This window comes from Mustela putorius, unplaced genomic scaffold, assembly GCF_011764305.1.
Source record: "Mustela putorius furo isolate JIRA1106 unplaced genomic scaffold, ASM1176430v1.1 tig00003845_pilon_pilon_pilon, whole genome shotgun sequence".
Classification (NCBI taxonomy): Eukaryota; Metazoa; Chordata; class Mammalia; order Carnivora; family Mustelidae; genus Mustela; species Mustela putorius.
The window spans coordinates 36,931,036-36,938,801 of NW_025421998.1; the positions used below are offsets into that span (position 1 = coordinate 36,931,036).

The 7,766-nt window shown below is 35.4% G+C and overlaps 1 pseudogene; it reads right to left on the bottom strand.

The window, feature by feature from the left end:
• Positions 1 to 2,037: 2,037 nt before the first annotated feature.
• LOC123387008 lies at positions 2,038 to 5,398 on the bottom strand (annotated as a pseudogene).
• Between the last annotated feature and the right edge of the window lie 2,368 nt (positions 5,399 to 7,766).

Consider the following 7,766-nt stretch of genomic DNA (forward strand, 5'->3'; position numbering starts at 1 on the left):
CTCTCATTCTTGCTCTTGTTCTCTTTCAAATAAATAAATAAATAAATAGAATATTTTTTTAAAAATTATGTCTGCCTTTTGAAATTTTAATTACTGTCATCTTTATTAACTTCCTTCTACTTTTAAAGGAATATTTAAATATGTTTAATTCATAGTTAATTTTCTAGTTTCTCGAGATAGTAGATTGGAACCTTGATTTTCAACCCTTGTTCTCAATATACTAATTTAGAGCTAAAAATTTCCCTTTGGCCACCATTTTAAATGCATCTCAGAATTTCTGATATGTCAGATTTTTTTCATTCAATTTAAAATATAATTCATTGTGATTTTTTTGACACATCTGTTATATAGTAGTGTGTGTGTTTAATTTCAAAACACTTAGAGACTTTCCAATAATCTTATGTTGATTTCTAGTTTTTCTCTTGTATTCAAAGAATATACTCCTTAGGATTCCAATTCCTTGGAATGTACCTATGTACATTACCTACTTAGATTAGCAAATGGTCCATTTGTTAAATATTTCAAATGCACTTGAAAATGTTTATTCTGATTAGGTTGGGTGTAGTGTTCATTCAGTTGTTTAAATTTCCTAGGTCTTGTATTTTTTCTTGTTCATTTACTAAAAAGTTTTAAAATATCAAATTACAAGATTTGTATTTCTCTTTTTAGTTATGCTTTTTCTTCAAAGTATTAAGCTTTTTAATAGATGTGTAAACATTTATAATTGTTATTTCCTCCTGTTGATTAAGTTAACCTTTTATTACTGTGAAATGTTCCTCATACACTTTGTTTACTCTTGTCAGTCTTCTTTCTCTTCTATTGATAAGCTACAACAGCTTTATTTTGATTTTTCATTGCATGTTACGTGTTTTCACCTTTTTCTGCTTTCAGATATTTGTAACTATATATAAAGTATGTCTCCTGTAAATAGTATTGCATTAGATTTTAAATTTTTATTTGATTTTTTTTGTTTGTTTGTTAATCTAATCTGGCCATTCTCCCTTTAACTGGAGTACTTAGTCATTTACTGTGACTGAGATGTTTGAGATTAAGTCAACCATCTTATCATGGTTTTCTAATTGTTTCATTTTTTGTTTCTTCATTTCTCTTTTCTGGCCTTCCTTTGGATTAATCATCGTTCCGTTTTTTATTCCTTCTTTCCTCTATTGGTTTTTATATATATATATATATATATATATATATATATATATATATACATATATTTGTTATTTCATTGATTACTCTTAATATCACCATATGAATTCTACATGGTGAGTTATAATACTTCCCAAAGCATACAAGAAACTAAAATAGTTTAATTCCATTAACCAAAACACCTTTGGTGCCATCAATTTCCTATATTTTAAATATAAGATTTTATATGCATAAGATATAATAGTTAATGGTTTTAAACAGAATGTTCATTTATAATTTTGTAGGTTTTTGTTTTGTTCTGTTATTTACTGGAAAAAACAAACTACAGGAAACTGAAAAAGGAGTAGAGTAAGAATTCCTTAAAATAAAAATAAAAAGAACATATACGATTGTATCTTTAAGAATTTTATGGAACATTATGAACCATCAGGTTAAGGAATCTCCATTCTCTAACAAAAACAAACTGAGAAAGGGCAGTATGAAAATATTCTAATGCAGTGCTGCCCAACACAACTTTCTGTGATGATGGAAATGTTCAATTAGGTCTGTGTTGTCTAATATAGAATCTACTAACCACATAAGTGGTTAACACTAGCTAATGTAGTTGAAGGACTGAACTTTTAATATAGTTTAAATATGCCATGGGTGGCCAGTGGTTACCAGTTGAACAGCACAGTTAATGCCTCATGGCTCAAAACCAATGGTTTTTCTGGGTGATTTCTCTAATCACGCTGAAGGGTGTAGAGGGTTGGGGGTGGAAAGAGAGGAAAGTTCTTAACAGATCTACTTAGTTACTTAGACAAGTTCTGAAACTCTCCACAGCTTTCAACTTTTTTTTTTTTAAGATTTTATTTATTTATTTGACAGAAAGAGACACAGCAAGAGAAAGAACACAAGCAAGGGGAGTGGGAGAGGGATAAGCAGGCTTCCTGCCACACAGTAGGGAGCCCGATGCAGGTCTCTATCCCAGGACCCTGGGCTCATGCCCTAAGCCAAAGGCAGGCATTTAATGACTAAGCCAACGAGGTGCCCCTCTCCACAGTTTTCAGAGGCAGGGGCTGGGAAAGGATAAGGGAGACCTGACTATGCCCTTGAACTCCTGGCTAATGACAGTGGGAGTAAAAGGCCTAGGATTTGGCTTCACTTATATAGGAAAAGGCCTGTGGTGCCACATGCAGAATCTGAGGCTTGGGCCATCTGTCCATGGAAATCATCACCGTGGGGCTGGTGGGGATGCTCATTTTTGGACAGGGTTTCCAGGGCTAAAAGAGGATTTAGAGGAGGAGGGAGGACCTGAGGGCCCTTTCTGGCCACCTGCAGGCTGGATAAGCCCTTTGTTTTTAGGGAGTAAGGTGTTTTTCTTGCTTTTGAATACTTTTCTGGGATCCAGCTTGTTCGCAAAGGAATTGGTCCCTTCTGCAAGGAGGTTTGGGTTGCAGGTGATAGGTTTATACATGTTGAACCAATTTTTGGCCTGTGAACTAATGCCATAGCTGGGGAAGGCATATTACCACTGCGGCAAGCCCAGGTGCATGATAATAAGGCGAGAGTAAGTGGTAAAGGTATTTGTGAGAAAATGCAGGATAATGCTCTATCCAGGAACCAGATCTCAGGGTCTCATGAATGTTAGTTTTCCTCTTTTGTAGATGAGGCAAACCTCCTCATTCATATTGCAAGGATCCTGCTCAAAAGCCACACTGGGAGAATCAAAGTGAGTTTTTTCTCGCTGGTTCTCACCAGCTTCAGGTGCATCAACTTCCAGGTCTGCCAGAGTTGGTGCACTAGGGGGTTGAATACTCAGAAGACTGGTTGGGTTGAGTCAGGTTTGCGATGCAGTCACTTGCCATGCTGCCCAGTGGAATAGTGTGCTCATCTGGCTTCACATTCCATGTCATGTGCAGGCCACTGGTCATCAGATAAATATGCATCACATTCTCAGGTAGCACATGGTTATTGTTTTTGTTCCCCTGAGGAAATCCTATGACACTTGGCAGGTGGCTTTTCTATAGTAGTGACTTCTGTCACACCTGGGGAAGATTCTAGGCAGCGGGTCATCCCCAAGGTCACCTTCTGGTGCAGCTCACTGCAACCTGGCGGCAGCATACCATCCATGGGTCACGTTCCCACTCCAGGCTCATTTCTAGTTTTCCATGTTTACATCTTCAAGTGCTCTCATTCCATTTTGCAGTTATGTGCTTCCATCTGGGATCATTTTCCTTCAGAACTCCCAGAAATGTTTCTTGTAGTGGAGATCTGCTGGCAACAAGTTCTCTCAGCTGTGTTTAACTGTAAACATCTTTACTTCTCCTTCGATTTTGAGGGATTTTTTACTGGATATAAACTATCAGTTTGCAGGGTTTGTTTGTTTTCCTTTAGTGCTTTCAAATGTTAATCTTTCATTTTCTGACTTCCATAGTTCCTGTTGAAATGTCCATCATTAGTCTTTTTGATGCTTATTTGGAAGTATTATGTCTGTTTTTCTAGGTATACAAAGATTGTCAGTCTGTTTTTAGCTTGCAGAAGATTGCCTATGATGTGCCCAGTTGTGTTTTGTTTGTTTAGCTTTCTGTTCTGTTTGGGATATATAGAGCTTTTTGAATGTATAGTCATATGTATTTTAATGAGTTTGGATAAATTCTTAGCCAATATTTCTTCTAATACTGCTTTTTATATTCAATATAATATTTATTATTGCACATAAAACCTTTCTTACCTCTTTGTTCAAATGTTACTGTGTTTTACTGAGGAAGTATCTCCTGATCTACTGGACTTTGCCACAACTATCATACTCTGAGCTTTCCTGTAACAAGGTCACATAATCAATTTAAGAGTTGAGAAACTACTAAATTAATGCGGCTTTCTCACATTTCATGCAATAATGTAAGATCATAATCCAACAGGCAGAGGAAAAACCAAATAACATCACTTTTTCCACAAACTGGAAGAAAGTATCTGTAAATCATATAACTAACAAGGAATTCTTACTCAGGATGCCTAAAAAAATACGTAAGTTAACAATAAAAGACACAGAGCCAAATGGAAAAGTGAGAAAGGAGTATAAAGTGGCAATTTATATAAGAAGGAGAATAGCCAAGAAAACATTAAAAAAAAAATCTCAATCCCATTACTAATCAAGAAAGTAAAAATGAGAGCAGTAATGAAGTACAAATTCTCACTTATATGAATGGCAATAAAGACCTGAGTAATGCACAATGTTGTGAAAAACTTGAAATATAAATTCTTAGACATTGATGACTACAAATATTTGGAGAGCAATTTGGCAAAATATAGTAGCTCTAATGAATCCGTCTTTAGCAATTTCACTTTCACATACACATATATGTTCAATGAGCAATGTATATAAATATTATTATTTGTTATAACCAAAATTTGGGACTAAATTAAATATCCATCAACAGGGAAATGAACGCACTGTGCTATATTTATGTAATGGAATACCAGAAAATAAATGTGGCAGATCTTCATGAAACAAGATAGATTTATAGAGTATGTCCAAAACTTAAGAGTGAAAAGGCATGATGGCAATGGATACACACGGTTTGACACCATATAAGTAACTTTAAAACACATAGAATAATACTTCATATTGCTCTGGGTTATTATATTTATAATACAAGCATTAAAATATGCACAGAAAGTATACACTCCAACATCAGGAAAGCAGTTGCTTCTCATGAAAGTGAGGGGAAATAAGAAAGAGGTGCATTTTGAGTCTTGAGCTCTGTTAAAATAGAAAAAGCACCTGAAACAGACTTGGGAAACTCCTATCATGTTTTTTTAAAGTAGGTTGATTATATAGTTTTCTGTACTTTTCTGTATATTTGAAAACTTTCATGATTAAAATTAAATTGTATAATGTAAGCTCTATTTTTATGTTAAAAATTTTAAGCTAAGTTTAAAGGGAAGTATTAACATTTAGTGAAAGAAAACATAAAATTTTTAAAGGTTCAACCTTAGCAACAATCCTGGAAATATCAATTACAGTAATGATGAGATACCATTTTATTATGACAAAGAGGGATTTGTTTTTCTGTTCATTTAAAACCCAGTGTGTTGGGCATTTGCATATATTCTTAGATTCTTAGATGGTGATAAACTGATATAATTTTGTAATGTAATTGGTAAGTATATACTGAGACCATTAGCATGTTTATACCTCTTGACTAAGCTACTTCCACTTCAAAGAAACAGAAATGTGGTTGATAATCACCTAGTGCTGAAATTCTGGATCATTAATTTTTATCCTTTTATATACTTTTAATTTTTTATATAGTATACAATATGTATAATGACACATTTTAAAATCAAAATATAATCTACTAATTTTGCATGAAAAACTTGAACATCCTAACAATAAAACTCCTTGGAAAATAACTATATGCTGTATTAGTGCAACCAGGAAGCTGTACTAGATACAGCCAAGCCCACAGGGCAAATGATTAAACCTACTTGAGGTAGGTCCAGAAGATTCAGCTTGTCAAGAGGTTAGGAAGGAAAGATATTTTTTTCAAAGGAAAAGGAAAAAAAAACTTACAAGGGCATAAAATAGTGTTCCTCAAAGTATGACACATGTATACCTCCTCATCAGCTGGAGTCATTGTAATGTACATCTTTGCCAACTCAAACCAACTAAATCAAAACTCCTGGGCATGAGGCATAGTAACCTGCCATATGCCTGACTCCCTGGATTGTTCTCATGCAAAATTTGTTCGCTACGATACAAAAAACAAAAAAAAAAACAACAACAAACAACAACAACAAAAACCCCAAAATAATATGACATACTTTGGAAATTGACCATAATTTAGTTCAACTGAATTGTAGCTTATAGGTGATGGTAGAATGGGGGAGATAAATCTGGAGAGGAATGTCATGGTCCACTTGTAAGAAGTCTTAAATGGCACACTAGGAGCTTGGACAGTTAACATGAAGATTCAGTGGGAACCACTGAAGAGTTTTAAAAGGAGTAACCTGATACTGTGGCATCAGTGTGGATGACTGGATAGGGAGCAAAGAGGCAGAAGGGCAACTTGGGACAATGTTTTAATTTTCCTGGAATAAGATAGCAGCATTACCGTAGACTTGAATACATATACTTGGTGACAAATTGAATACAGAGTGAAGGGAGAAATGCTTTGGGATGATTCCAATTCCTTCATTTGCTTGCCTCCATTCTAGTCTTAAAACAGAATATCTAGACAAAGAATATCTTAAAACTATAAGCTGTACTTTTCTACCTTTGCTTGTTTTCTCACTTTTCTACCTTTGCTTGTTTTCTCACAAGACCTATATTTTACTAGGAATATGAAGCCTATAAAGATAAGCTTGTGCAGCCACTATAATAATACATGGGCAGACACTCTAGAGGACATTCTCTTACTGAATAATATCATTAAATAAATGTCTCCAAGATTGTTGGCAGAGAGCATGTATACTTGGAGATACTGTGATCCAAGCAATCTGAAAGGCTCCATTGCAGTTTCTGGGTTTCAACATGTGACAGTGTGTGTGCCTAGAGGAGGAATGAGTGGTGGTCCAGAGTAATTTTTTTTTCTCAATAAAAGGCTATTTTATTAAAAGCCAGCCCATTTTTGTGTGTCTTTTTTTGTGTCCCACAATGAGACATTCCTTTTAATCAGTCTGTCTGGTGAAACCACAGCAGTGACTTGTCTTCAGACTGGCTGTGGCAAGAAGGAATTTCCCTTAGATGGCAGGATGACCTATGCCAGGTTTATATATTTCCTCATTAAAATAAAATGGCAGACATTTGGGGTATTAAAAAGTTGTTTTCTGAAGGCTCGAATTCCTACCCAACCTGAACAGAGAGCTACAGCTGTACGCTGAATGTAGGGTGAGCAATCCCCCTGAGGGCTTTGGCTGCAGGGAAGTTAAAGGCAGCAAATACCAAATCAAACTTCCCTATAAACCAAGAACCCCCAGAATTCTCAAAGGCTCCGAATCACTCACTGGACAGTCCCCGAGCACATAAGATCCTTCGGCTACGATCATTCTCAAAACCCACCAAAAGTAGTCCAAATGCAGGCCTTACTCAACAAAAACCTTTTAATGTTAATGCTGCTTTTTGGTTACATCCCATATAAAAGCTATAAAAGCATTCCTCCTCCCACTCCTTTTAAAAATGTCAGTAGTTTCTTGGAGAACCTAACGTATCTGTCCTATACAGTGTCCAACATTATGGATTTGGCTGATTGACCTTCCCTGGTTTCTTGTAAATTGTGCCTTCATCCCCAGTATCACCTCATGATCTGGCAATATGATAGTAAGATCTAAAGGTTTGGTTAACTTCATTGTTTTCCTTTTTCTTTCTTCAAGAGTCCTTCATGGGGAGTAGGTGTGTAATACTTACTGCATCATATCAAGAAGTAAATAATATCTGGTGGCACATTTTTATTAATGTTAAAATTATCCATGGATTCAGAGACATAGCCTAATTCCTGCATCAACCTTTCATGTCTTGATTTCAGCATCCAAGGATGATCATTGCCCAGATGTACACTTTCATGAGAGCTCCCTTCTAACATTTCAGTGTGTGTGTGTGATTGAGATTCTCTGTGAATGACTTTCATACA